Source organism: Colius striatus, chromosome 7 (assembly GCF_028858725.1).
Source record: "Colius striatus isolate bColStr4 chromosome 7, bColStr4.1.hap1, whole genome shotgun sequence".
Classification (NCBI taxonomy): Eukaryota; Metazoa; Chordata; class Aves; order Coliiformes; family Coliidae; genus Colius; species Colius striatus.
The window spans coordinates 33,385,627-33,397,912 of NC_084765.1; positions in this window are offsets into that span (position 1 = coordinate 33,385,627).

The window sequence follows — 12,286 nt, forward strand, 5'->3', positions numbered from 1 at the left end:
TCGCAGCTCTGAAGTTTCCAAACCCCTGTGTGATACTGCAGAACACTTTGCAAGATGCGATTGGGGAATGAGGTCTTGAGGCCAAACTGCGGCTGAAATGTTCTCCAAGACTAAATAGGGCAAAATTGGTGCTACTCTAAGGAAGCTGCCTTGGTATTTGGCCTCTGTGATAGACTGCTCCGAATTAACAAGGAGTCAATGAACAGAACTGGAAAGGATGTGAGATCAGGTCTTCTTCTAGCCAAAGGGGAAAGGCTCATTACAAAAACAGTATGAAGGAACACTGGAACATAAAAAAGGGAGAAGGAAAGGAGAGGGAGAATGGCACACAAGCAACGCTCTATATGCTGAAAGACATTTGTGAAAAAGCTACAGTTCACCTTTCAAAAGCACTTAAACCCAAGTGTTAGCATAAGCAAAATAAGCCTTTCAAACTCAGTTGTGGAGCCAAAAACTCGAAGCACATGACAGTGCATTAAGACACCACATTTCCTGGTTGCATGCTTATGCTAGCATGCCTTCCTCACCCAGAGGCCTTGTCCATCCTGACCTGTTCCCTTGTAATGGCCAGTTGGCCGCTTGGCTCCTCTCCCAGTAGCCAGTGCTCTCTAAGCGTCACATCGATCATTGCTGTAGTAAGGAAGATGGCACTTACCTGATGGGGTAGGCGGAAGCTCCCTCTCTTACCATATGCTGGGAATTGTCAGTGGCTGCTTGAAGCCAAGGCTATCTTTTTCTCCTGCCAGGAAACAGGCCTTTTCCAGAGCCTGCCAAAAGAAAGGAAAAAAGAAAAAAGAAAAAAAAAAAAAGGGAAAAAAAGAGAAAGTTTTTGCATATTACGTTTCACACTGAGCAGTTTTATAGCAGGCTGGGCAGCACAGGGAATTATGGATCACAGTTTGCTTTGGCGCTGGAGACAGACAGCAGACAGAGAAATAAGAGGCATTACAATGGGCAAAGGAAAAAAAAAACAAAACAACCAAACCCCAAAACGAAACAACAAAAGAGAGTGTTTATACTGATCCTCTCCAGAAATACGAGATCCCTCACAGCCAAGCAGACTACTGAGTCATTAGAGCCAGCATCCTGACTCCAGGGGTGCTTCAGAGGAAGAGGAGGGGAGGAGGCATGTTGCCAACTGTTCCACGTTGTTTGGAGAGAATCATCTTCCTGATCCTGGCCCAACCACATCCTGGCACATAGCACTTGACTTCTCAGAAACTTTTCTCAGCTCTATAGACCTCATCCCATTTCCCTTTTCACTTTTCAGGTTGGAAGAAGCCTGGTATCCATGTGTGTTATCACTGCTGACCCAAACACTCTGATGGTAGGACCAACCTCCTGGTCCTTTTTGGCACTGAACTCTGGGCTAAACCCAGCATGGATAACAGAGATGTTGATCCTCTAAAAATGAGACTTGAAAATCGGATTCACCCGGGGAAAGTCTGTAAAGAACTCTTAGACCAGTGACTTGGATAAACATGGCTGTGACATCTCACACTGTGAGATCCACAACATGGATTTCGTATCCTGTAGATGTCATCACTAACCCTGTGATAGTTCCAAAAAATATGTCTCCCTTAAATGCTGAGACAACATCCAGGCTTTCAGGAAAAAGCAGTTTGCTCAGTTGGGTCCAGAAGCTTTGATATACTCCTACTGGCAGTGGTCAAACCTTAAATCAAGGAAAGAAGGAAGACCAACATCTCTGTAGAGCATCTAGAAACTGGAATTAAAAAAACCCCAGTGATTTGAGACAAGAAGGGAAGTAATCTCTTCCGCCATCTGTGGCACAACACTGATGCTGCATCAGATGAAATGCTTTTTTTCAAAAAGGTCCTCTCCTCTTCTTTCTAAATATCTCATCTTTCCTTCTTTTTACTTTTTCGTTTTTTTTTTTTTTTTTTTTTAGCAGAAAAGGGAGGAAAAGAACAGAGGAAAAAAATCTGCCATTCAGATAGTGAAGAGATCTCCTTTGAATAACAAATCCCTCAAAAAAGTTTTTTCTTTCAGTGAGGGGGTGGAGTTGAAGTGTTAAAAATCCAGATCAAGGCATTACTTCACATTTCTTCTAAGGAATGAAACCTTTTAAAGAAAAGAAGAGGCTATTTTGTATTACTCAGCAGTTTGGGGTTTTTTTCATATCCTTCTTCTGTGGAAAGCTGTTGGGTTTTTTTTCCCCTAATAAAGTGTTTATTACTGCACGCTCACACATCCGTACATGCACACGCCGAGCCCTTTATAAAGAGAAAATCAGGCTGGTGCAGCAAAAGTGCAGGGAAGATCTTTTGCTAAAACGATCTCAAGGTCAGTTTTGGGGGTCTTTAGGTTTCTATATTCAATCCAACCACGTTTCATGTCTCTGCTTTGCTTGCTTAACTTACAAGAAACTTGGGCACAATTTTGCTTGTGTTGGCAGTTTTTAGGTGTGGATTCATGCAGGCTATTTACAAGATGCCAAGGGATGTCAAATCCTGAACATGTGTTTTTGTCCTACAGTCATTCTCTGACAGCAGAAATAGTCTGCAGCTTATCAGATCCATTTGCTGATATTTAACATCTTTTTTTCCCGACAAAGGTTTAGGGTGAGATGAATTTTAATGTTTCTCTTCGCTGAAGCTGACAAAAAAAATCTTTATGCATCTAAGTTTGAAGCTTTAAACTGTAAGGGGAAAAAAAAAAGCCAACTCCCTTATTTACAACATTTTTGCTTTTCCTACATAGATAAAATTCTGCTTGATTTTTTTTTAACCACTCAAGGTATTGTTAAACATTTTACTCCATCAAGAGGTACAGACACATAGCCATAGATTGAGACATGTATTTTCAGAGAAGGCAATGCATTCTAATGTGTGTTCCTTATATAACTGACAATGCACTAAGAAGTCTGATCATAATTTTTTAGGGATTTACATTTAAATAAACTTTAGCAAGATGTCAAATTTCATTTTAACCCTTTTAAATGTGATTTTTTAAATATCTATCACACCCCCAAAAAGCAAATTATTTCTTAAAATGTAAAGGTTTTGGTAAAATTGTCAAGGAGAAATAATATTCTCAGAGCCTGTAAGTCCCAGAAAATTTGAGCAAATAGTGAACTCCCCAAATTAAGGGTTTTATAGGTTCTGAGATACTAAAGAGATACTTCAAAAAGAGGAAAAAAACTTAAGTAAGCATTGATATAGATATAGAAGGAGAGGTAGTGATTTTAGAGGATATTTGCAAATTATAGGTACACATACAAGTAAGCTTCATATTGCAGGCAATTGAAAATAAAAAGGGGGACATTTTTCACGAATCTGAAGCATAATACATACTTGAACTATGTCTACTATGTGGAGCACCTTTTAAATTCACAATGCCATATACATATGCTTTCATATCACAACAGATTTGTCATCCCTGGTTTCTGCAGACCTCATTCTATTTCGAGCTATTTTTCTCCACTAACCACCTTCATCAAGTTCTCTGTTTCAGCACTGCCTATATGTTAAAACATGCCCAGCACTGTAACCTTATGCCTAGAGGTACTACTCAGAAGGAAAAAGTGCCTAATGTGTTTTTTTTTCCTTTTTGGCAGTGAACAGAGAAAGTTGATCTACAAGTTTGAATGTGGTGTCCTCTCCAAAATTACCCAGACTTCTTTTGGTTGCAGAAGTCAGATTGTTTGAGCTGTTGGTGTGTGTCTTGTCCTGGTAGGTTAAGAAGAGTAATCTGCTTGAGAGGTTTCCCATTATTCTTATTTCTGGTCAGGTTAGATACGCAATTAGAACAGATCCCTGACAGGTTTTTTGTTTCTCCAGTTTCAGACCAAAGCTTTATTAGTCCAACCGCATGCAGATGGAAATGATTTATTTTCTGTTAGTTGTTACAGGAGTTTGATTGTCAACAAAATCTTTCTCAGCTTTCAGCAAGATTTGGAGTCAGCCTTTGCATCTGAGGCAGGCTGTCCACCTCAGCCAGATGAGTTTGGTTTGGCAGAGGCAGCTCAGCTAATCAAAACTTGCAGAATTTAGAATGAAATAGTCCGTACAAACCTCAGGAACCACACATTTCATGGGAAAAGGACATGTGGGCAGAGGTGACTCTTGGGATCCTTCCTGCCTGCGGTTTCCTCTTCTGCCGCTGTGCTGCCAGCTCTTCTCGATCTATTGCTGTTCCACTGGGCCTTGTCCTTTACTTTGTTGGCAAATAAGGTAAATGACCCCTATTCTGGCTACCCATATGCTGCTAACATCATTGGTTTTGTTTCAGCAAACTGCATGAGGATGGTATAGACAGATGCCAAAAAAGAGGGCCCTCCTAAGCACAACGAGGCCTGCTGTGAATCACCAAAGTGCCAGGGTGAGTGGCAGCCGGCATCTCCTTAGTTATGGAAGAGAGCAGCTGTGTCATGTTCACTTAGTTTACATCATAATTTAAATCAACCATGAAGGATGAAGATGCATAGAAAGAAAGGGAAAACAAAGTAACCAACCCAAAACCACAACAATAAACTGAAGGGATGCTTTCAAACAAACTCCTGCACAAACTGCATTGGGGTTTAGTCCTAACTAAACAGAGTGATTGGAAGGAAAAGGGGTGGCTTGGTTGCCAGTTCCTTACAAAGTGTCTGTGTAAGCTGAGAGACGGAGAGCAGCTTTGTCCTCTACACGCAGATGTTTGTACTCTTATTCTTTCCCTTTTACTTCCATGTCCTTGTCTTCCTCCTATGGCCCTGACAATTCATTAGTTCTCACTTCAGACTGGAAGCAGGTCCAGAGAGAACAGGCAAGTTCGTTACAGTTTGGCACATGGAGTGTGTTAATTGTGATACAGCTAAAGGCTGTTATTGCAGATTAAAGAAAGGACTGCACTGGCTGTTTCCAAATCAGAGGTGGCTTCAGCTCAGTCTTGGGCCCCAAGAACTTTCCTGGTCATGAATTTTTCAATTTTTCACAAATAATGATAAAAGATGAAACTAATTTATTTCTTGTGTGTGGGTTTTTTTTTTTTTTTCTCCAGTTGAAGCTGTGATCTGATGGAGAAAAAAAATGGATCAGGGAAAAGGCCTATAAGAGGATAACTCTGTGCCGTAAGAATCATTTTGCCTGAGGTCAAGAAGGTTGAAGTGCTCCTACACCTTTCCTCTTTGTGTTTACATATGTAGCTTAGATGCAGATATTTAAGTGCTCCAGAGTATGGTTTATATGCAGCATAAAAATAGACTGAGAGATTGAGGCATTGTTTCTCTTTTATACAATCTTGTATTTTGAGGATTAGAACTTTTTCAACATGATACTTTGAGGTTTTGGAGAAAACTTCTGACAGAAGTAGTAGAAAAAATTTACCTGATGAGCTTTAGAAATGAACCTTAGCGACTTTAATAATAAGATATCTTGAGAAGCCTTGGAAAATTATAAGGATAGAGTGAGCAGTGTGTAACATCTAGATTCTCTATTTTCTTTCCAAGAAAAAGAGAAAAAAATTCCTTGGGAACTATTAGAAAGAAGTCCAGTTATTTAAAACTGTGCCACTTCCTAGCTCATCACAACTTGTAGAAATTCGATAGGCAGAAGTGAAACAGCCGAACACAGGACTTGGGTTCTGCTGGGTGGCCAGGTCATCGTGGCAGCCTTTAAAAGCATAGGGAGTATTTTAGATTAACTCCATCTCTTACATGACTTATAGTGAAGACTGAGGAAGAAGTAGCAGCAGAAAGGCAGCTTTGAGGAGGTGATGTCTCTGTGGCTTCAGGAGGTGTTATGCAAGGCTGAAACACTTCTCACTTTGTGAGAGGAGTAATAAAGAAGTGAATGCTCAAATCAGTTGAGCATCCCCTCACAGCTGCCGCTGTTGAAAATCAAATGGAGGTCAGCAGCAGCTGAAGGTCTGTGTTGGCTGTCCCCTGACTAATCTGCCAGAGAATGTGCCAGGAGCCTCCAGAGAAAAGCATCAGGTTTGCCAGTTGGATTTTTAACTTTTTTTTGGGGGGTTCAACTAAAGACCATAAGTCCTTTGCAGTATGGCATGGACTAGGAATGTTCATAGTGGATATCTACATGTAGCTCAGGTCTTTTCTGGGTGCAGCATGGATGAATCCCTACAGTATGTCCTATGTTAAGAATCTTACAGAGTTTGGATGAGCTAGATAGGTTATTGTCGACCCAGAAGGCTTTTTTGCTTACAAAGGTTTCTCTGAGCTGCATTTTAGAAACATCTAGCTTCTATGAGTGCCTAAGGGAGGAAGCACGAGGTATGGTAGATCCCCGGGGCTGGAGTGGCAGAAAACAGCAGTGTGCAGGCACCCTTTCAGTTTGTTTCAAAAAGCTCCTTGGAAAAAAACCAACCAAACAAACATGGTTTTCTGTCTCAAGTGATCTCTGCTTAAGGAAGCAGGAGATTTTTCTGGTCTTTGGTGAGGGGAAAACTCTCAGGTCAGCTTCCCACAGAAAGTGCTGTATGTCAACAGGCTGCTTGTAGCAAATGTGAAATGAAAAGTTGAGTTACTTCTCATGTCTTTTAAAAAGTTTTCAGATATGGAGACAAAGAATATTTAAGCCAGATACCTCTCACTTTCCAAGCACAATACATACTTTCCCTTCTTTCTTCAAATGCAGTTCCTTTTGCAAATCTCTGTGGAGAACAATACAATAATCAGCTCTTAACATCTAATTATGCCCTTCCCTTTACAAAAGAAACTCATATTCTTAAATAACATTTCCTGGCAGCAAAGAGCTCTGTGGCTCACTTTGAAAGAGAGGGGAAAACAATGCAACCCAACCCAAATATCTTCAGATCATTAATGTACAGGGACTTGGGTGCAGAATCCTTTCTTAGCCTCATCACTAGATGAAAATAATACTTACCCTTGAGCACTTGGCTGTGTTCTTGTACTGAATGCCGACAATAATCTAATCAGCTAACAATTCTCATTCTGATGACCATTTTCCTGTGAATTGTTTCAAGGGTAGGGAAAAAAAAACCCAAAAAGAAAATATAAATAAATTAGACTCTTTTGCTGGAAAGATGATAATTGACCAAGAGCCTACTCTGTCGTGCTTGGCTCCTTGTAACAATTCAGATTCTTCTCCCTGCTAGGTGAAATGTCAACTTGCAGGGCAGTAAGCTAAAAAAGGCCCTTTACATTGAAATCTTACCCCTGTTTTGCCTAGAGGTGTTTCACAGCATAAGCAAAGCACTCAAGGTCTGCAACTACTGGCCTACATGGCAACTTCCCTTTGTCTGTGCTTCAGAAATAGGATTGGGTTTTGTTTTTTAATATAAAGAATGTTTGGTTGTTTTGTGGGGTTTTTTTTTCCTCTTGTGGAGTAAATTTCAGCACCGAAATGTATGATATGTGCTGCATTTGGTGCACTCTCCCCGAGGCAAACCAGGGGATCTGTAAGTGGTACTATTTTTCCTATCAGCCCTGGAGAGTAGTGTGGCAGCCCTGCGTGTTATTAATGGATAAAATCTGAGCAGCAGCCAACCCCAAGGTGAACCCTATGCATTTAAAACATTTCATCAGACAGCTAAGTATTTTTTTTTCCTTCACTACAGCGGATATCTCTACTGCCACCACTCAATAGATCCCGATAGAAGAGAGCAATAGCTGGACTCACTAATGTGAAAATTGATAGTATGAGCTCTCCAATGAAATATAAACAGCTCTGTGTTTCTTAAGTGTCAATATCACGGGGCTGGGCTGAGGAGGTGGTGCGGTGGATTAACCCTAGAATTATCCAGGAAAGGGAGGGGGGAGAAGCTGGTAAATAGGAAATATTTGTCCAATCAGCCAGGGCTCATTTCTGAAGTGGATAAGATGGGCTGCTGTTGACTCCCAGCTGCTGTCAGCTAGAAACCCGGCTAGTTTACAGCTCCTGTAAACTGTAGTGTTTCCGGAAGCAGGAGGAAGGTCAGACTGGACTTTTTCTCTCCTTTCCCCCTCCTCTTTTGTCTTGAAAAAAGGATGGGTAAAGGAGTGGGTGAGGAATGGTGTGAGAATTAGGGCTGCAACTTTGCAGACGCCTTTGCAGATGTACAGACAGGCACGCTACATTGGGAGTAGCTCCTGGCAAGCTGCAGCACTGCTGTCAAAACAGCATTTATTAGAAGAGCAGCTTATTCTGGAGGGAAAACCTGCAACATGCAGAACAAATATCCTTGCTTGAGGAGAACTGAGTGCTTGCACACTCATTCCCTCTTGCAGAAACAGGATAACCAGAAGGGTCCCTGCAATGGATGGCAGGTGGGTTGGCATTTGAATGTTTTCAGGAGTCAAATTACCTAAACTGTTTCACTGTTATTGTCTTCACGTATGGATAATGAATATTACTTTGCACCTTCTGCTCTGGCTAAGAAACTGAAAACAGCCAGGACCCTTTTTTTGCAGGCATCAGAGCCACCTCCTGGTCCCCATACGTGAGCTGGACATTGCTAGGTGTGGGCTGCATATAGCCCAAAGCAATGTTGTTCTTTTGACAAAAGAATGGTTTCCATGGAAACTTTTAAATATACCCAAGATTATGTAAGTTTATACCCAGTATACCTCCAGAACATTTATATTGCTGTGTTGCAGAAACACATTTTTTTAAAAAGAATTTACTTAAATTTCTTTGGTGTTTGTTCTTTTTGAGAAAAACAAGCAATCCTGCATACTGCTTCTCTGTATTTCACTGAGATGATTACTGAGCTAAGTGTGGACAAATGGATGCACAATAAACCCATTTTTGACTAGTAGGGGTTGGGGATGGGGTGGGGCAAGAGAATAAAAGAAAGTACAAAACACACACCCTACAAATCATCACAAAGTCACTGAAAACCTCTTTGTAAATATATAACATATAAAGTGCTTTTCCTGCTTGTGTGGCTGGAGACTTGGACTTCTTGAGTTTCTCTTCTTCAGCTTGTTTACTGAGTTTTCAATCTGCTTGTTGAAGCTTAAGGACCCTTCTACTTATGAGTCAACCCTAGAACCAAAGCACATGGTGGAGGATCATATCTAAGTTGAGGGTCCTTAATCCTGAGTGAGCAGACCAAAGATTTAGTAAACAAGTCAAAAAAGACTCAAGGTGGCTGAGCAGCCTTTTGGGAGATGGAGAAAGGGGAGGATTAGCAGGAGGAAACCACTCATACACAGGAATAAATATGTAGGGAAGGCCTCCCTACTCCCTCAAAGCACTGTCAAATCAGTAGATTTTTATAAACTAGGCATTCATGGACAAGGGGTTTAGGCCCATGCAGCCAGCCTCAAGTTGCTCAAAGACTTCTTGCTAGTTGCACATGCAGAAACTGTCTCTGCATGAATCCTTTCCCTCTCTGCACAAGAAAGCTTGTACAGTGTTTAAATTTAATTCTCAGTGCTGTATCTCAGAGTTTTGTCTCGTTGGAACCCAAGACCTAATTTGATGCCTCTTCCAACGCCTATATTTCCTCAGTCCTGTTTCAAAATTGCTGCAGGTTTCACAGGTGTAAAATGTTTCCTCAGCTACAGCTGCAGAACTGAGCAACTGGGGTGTCAGTACTTAGCAGAGGTAAGAAAACTGTGTGGTGTTCTAATGAGGGAGAGCTTGCATCCAGAGAATGAAGGTTGGCTTGGGAAGTAAAGGATAGAAATTACATTTGAAAGAGGCAGAATGTCACTTGGAGCTTCACTGGGGTTGCTCCAGATTACAGTCAAAGCTGCTCAAGTCATTAATTGTTTTGCTTTCTTACCCATGTTCAAAATTTGCTATAATTTAAAGATAAAACAGTGAAAAAAAATGAAAGGGGATAAGAACACCTTTATTGGATTTCTTCCAGTTACATGATAAAGAATTTGAACTGTCAAATAATTTGTTTTTAAATATACACTTGGAAAACTTTAGTGTGGCTTCTACAGGGGAGTTGGACTGGATAATCTCTAAAGGTCCCTTCCAACCCTACCATTCTATGATTCTATGACTTGGGAAAATTAAGTCGTAACTTAAAGAGAAATACAGAATTCAGATTTATACAAAAGTATATACTGAAGTATAGAAAACTCATAAAGCATTCCCTTCCATCCAAATGCAGAAGATTGATTTGAATATGAAGTTACATAATAAAAAAGTAGTTAGCAGAAGAGAACTTTTTGGTGGTTTTCTGTAATGTTTCAATTTCAAGTTTCCATTTTCCTGCTTACAAACTAGAAATCTTCAATTCAGTCTGAATTTCATTCAATATCATGACCTCAAAAGCAGAGGAAAACACAAGAGAGCCCTTAAATCTGTGCCCATGGGAATTCTGAAAAGTCCAAGGATTGACTGCCTGTCTTTGGTCTGCATGAACCTGTTATATAGGGGAACTTCTTACTTTGAGAGGTGTTCTCTTTGTTGGAGAGGGCCAAAATTCTCCTTTGTTTGATGAAATATAGACGGTATATTTGAAAATATTGCAGGTCTGTTTATTACTTTGTCAACTTTTTTTTTTCTTTTTTGTAGAAAACAATTCCCATTTTCTGACCAGCTCCAATGAGATCTTGGTTTTCTGTTCATAATTAGTGAAATGTCTGAGTTTTGCTGATGTGTTTATTATTAGTGCATCAAAGCTCGACTGATAAACGATTGTGGTAAAGTTGAGCTATTAGAGAAGTTTTTCCGTGTCACTGAAGCAAAGCTAAAGAGAAAAATAACCTGTACCAGCTTTCACCTCTTGTCTTGATGGAAAAACACCATTCTCTCCACTCAGAAGGTGATGCAGAGAAATCCAAATAGGAGCAAAGCCAGCATCAGTCTGTGAGGAATAGTGATCACGGTTGAAACTGGTGACCCTGTGTTCTGATGACATGCACTGCTACCTCACTATGCTTTGTTTTCCTTCTTTCTCTCAAAGGTTTTCTATGAACTGGAGTCTTATGTGGGTACTCACTTCTGAAAGTGGCATTGATAGAAAGAAAAAAAATATAAAAGTTTTATATACAGGAGGGAAAATCCAAAGGAAAGTAGGGCAGAAAAGCCAAAAGAAAACAATGAAGGTGGAAGAAGACATATACATAGCTCAATTATCCTCATGATTATCATTTCCACCTGGACAATGCCTGTTAAGCTATTGGCTGGATCATGGAGAAAGAGTAGATCAGTGTGAAACATTAATGAAAAATGAAATAAAATATGAAGAAGCTTTGGCTGTGTGGGTTTTGTTTGACTCCTTGGGAGGATGCCTTGCTCTTAGTGACCATGCACTGTCACTGACGTAGTGTGTGTTTTTTGTCAGTTAAGTTAATTTTAGGGAAAGGCTGATGCCTTCTGGAGCTGTAAATGCACAAGTGACAAGTCCTCTCCATTTTCCCACTAAGCTTCATCTACAAGTTCAAAAATGACACCCTACTTGGCACAGGCTTCCATCCCCAGGAAGAAAAGGAGAAGTTAGCAAAGTATTTTGACCACTGAGTTGAAAAGGCTTTGCAAATAGTTAAAAGTTGACAAAAGGATCAGCCAAAAGTCCATGCTTCTCCTCTGGCTAGTAGTGACATTGGAAACCTAGCAGGAGTGAGTGCCTAAGTGCTCAGAAGCTCATTAGTGTGTGATCTGATTAAATAAATGTTCCAAGAAAAGGCAACATTTCTTGCCTGGCTTCTCCAAGTCCCCATACAGGGGGCTTATATCTGACAGGTTTCATCCTGCTACTTGATAAAAGAAAGCAGGGGTGACATTACTTACTGGGAAGTCTGATTAATTAACTGCACTCTCTGCACTGGGAAGGGATGGTTTTGGGCAGCGGAAACATCTTTTAATTTGGTCTCATTTGTGTCTCTCTGAAAACTTAAAGTGGGTAGTGAACTTTAACTGCTCTCAGTAAGGAGAGGTAAACTTTGTCTGGATGTAAGACGCACTTGAGTATAAGGAGGTCTAGTTTTACCCTCTCCGAGTCTGTATCATCCAAGGACTGAGAGGAGAAGGGGTGACGGGCACGCTGTGGAAACTTTTCCAAACCTCTCCCTTCCAACATGCCTGTAAAAACGCTGAGACGAAAGTCTCGAAGCAAACTCACTTGAGACTCATTTTCAGTACGGCTAAACTTCCGAAACCCAGACTGCAAAATCTCAGGAAGCAGCTGGGTTCCTAATTAAAACAAATTGTTAATAGATTTAGCAGGCCAAATTTATGCTTTTCAATTAAAGACGCTCCTGGGCTCGGTGTCTGCTGGTGCGCGTGCAGGCGCGCGCGTGCACTCAGGCGTGTGGGAGCTAGTCATGAGCTAGTGGTGGAATGCAGCAAGAGATTGGGTCAAACTTCTTGTCCACAACATGCACTAATGGATTCAGAACATCTTGGTAACCAGAGTG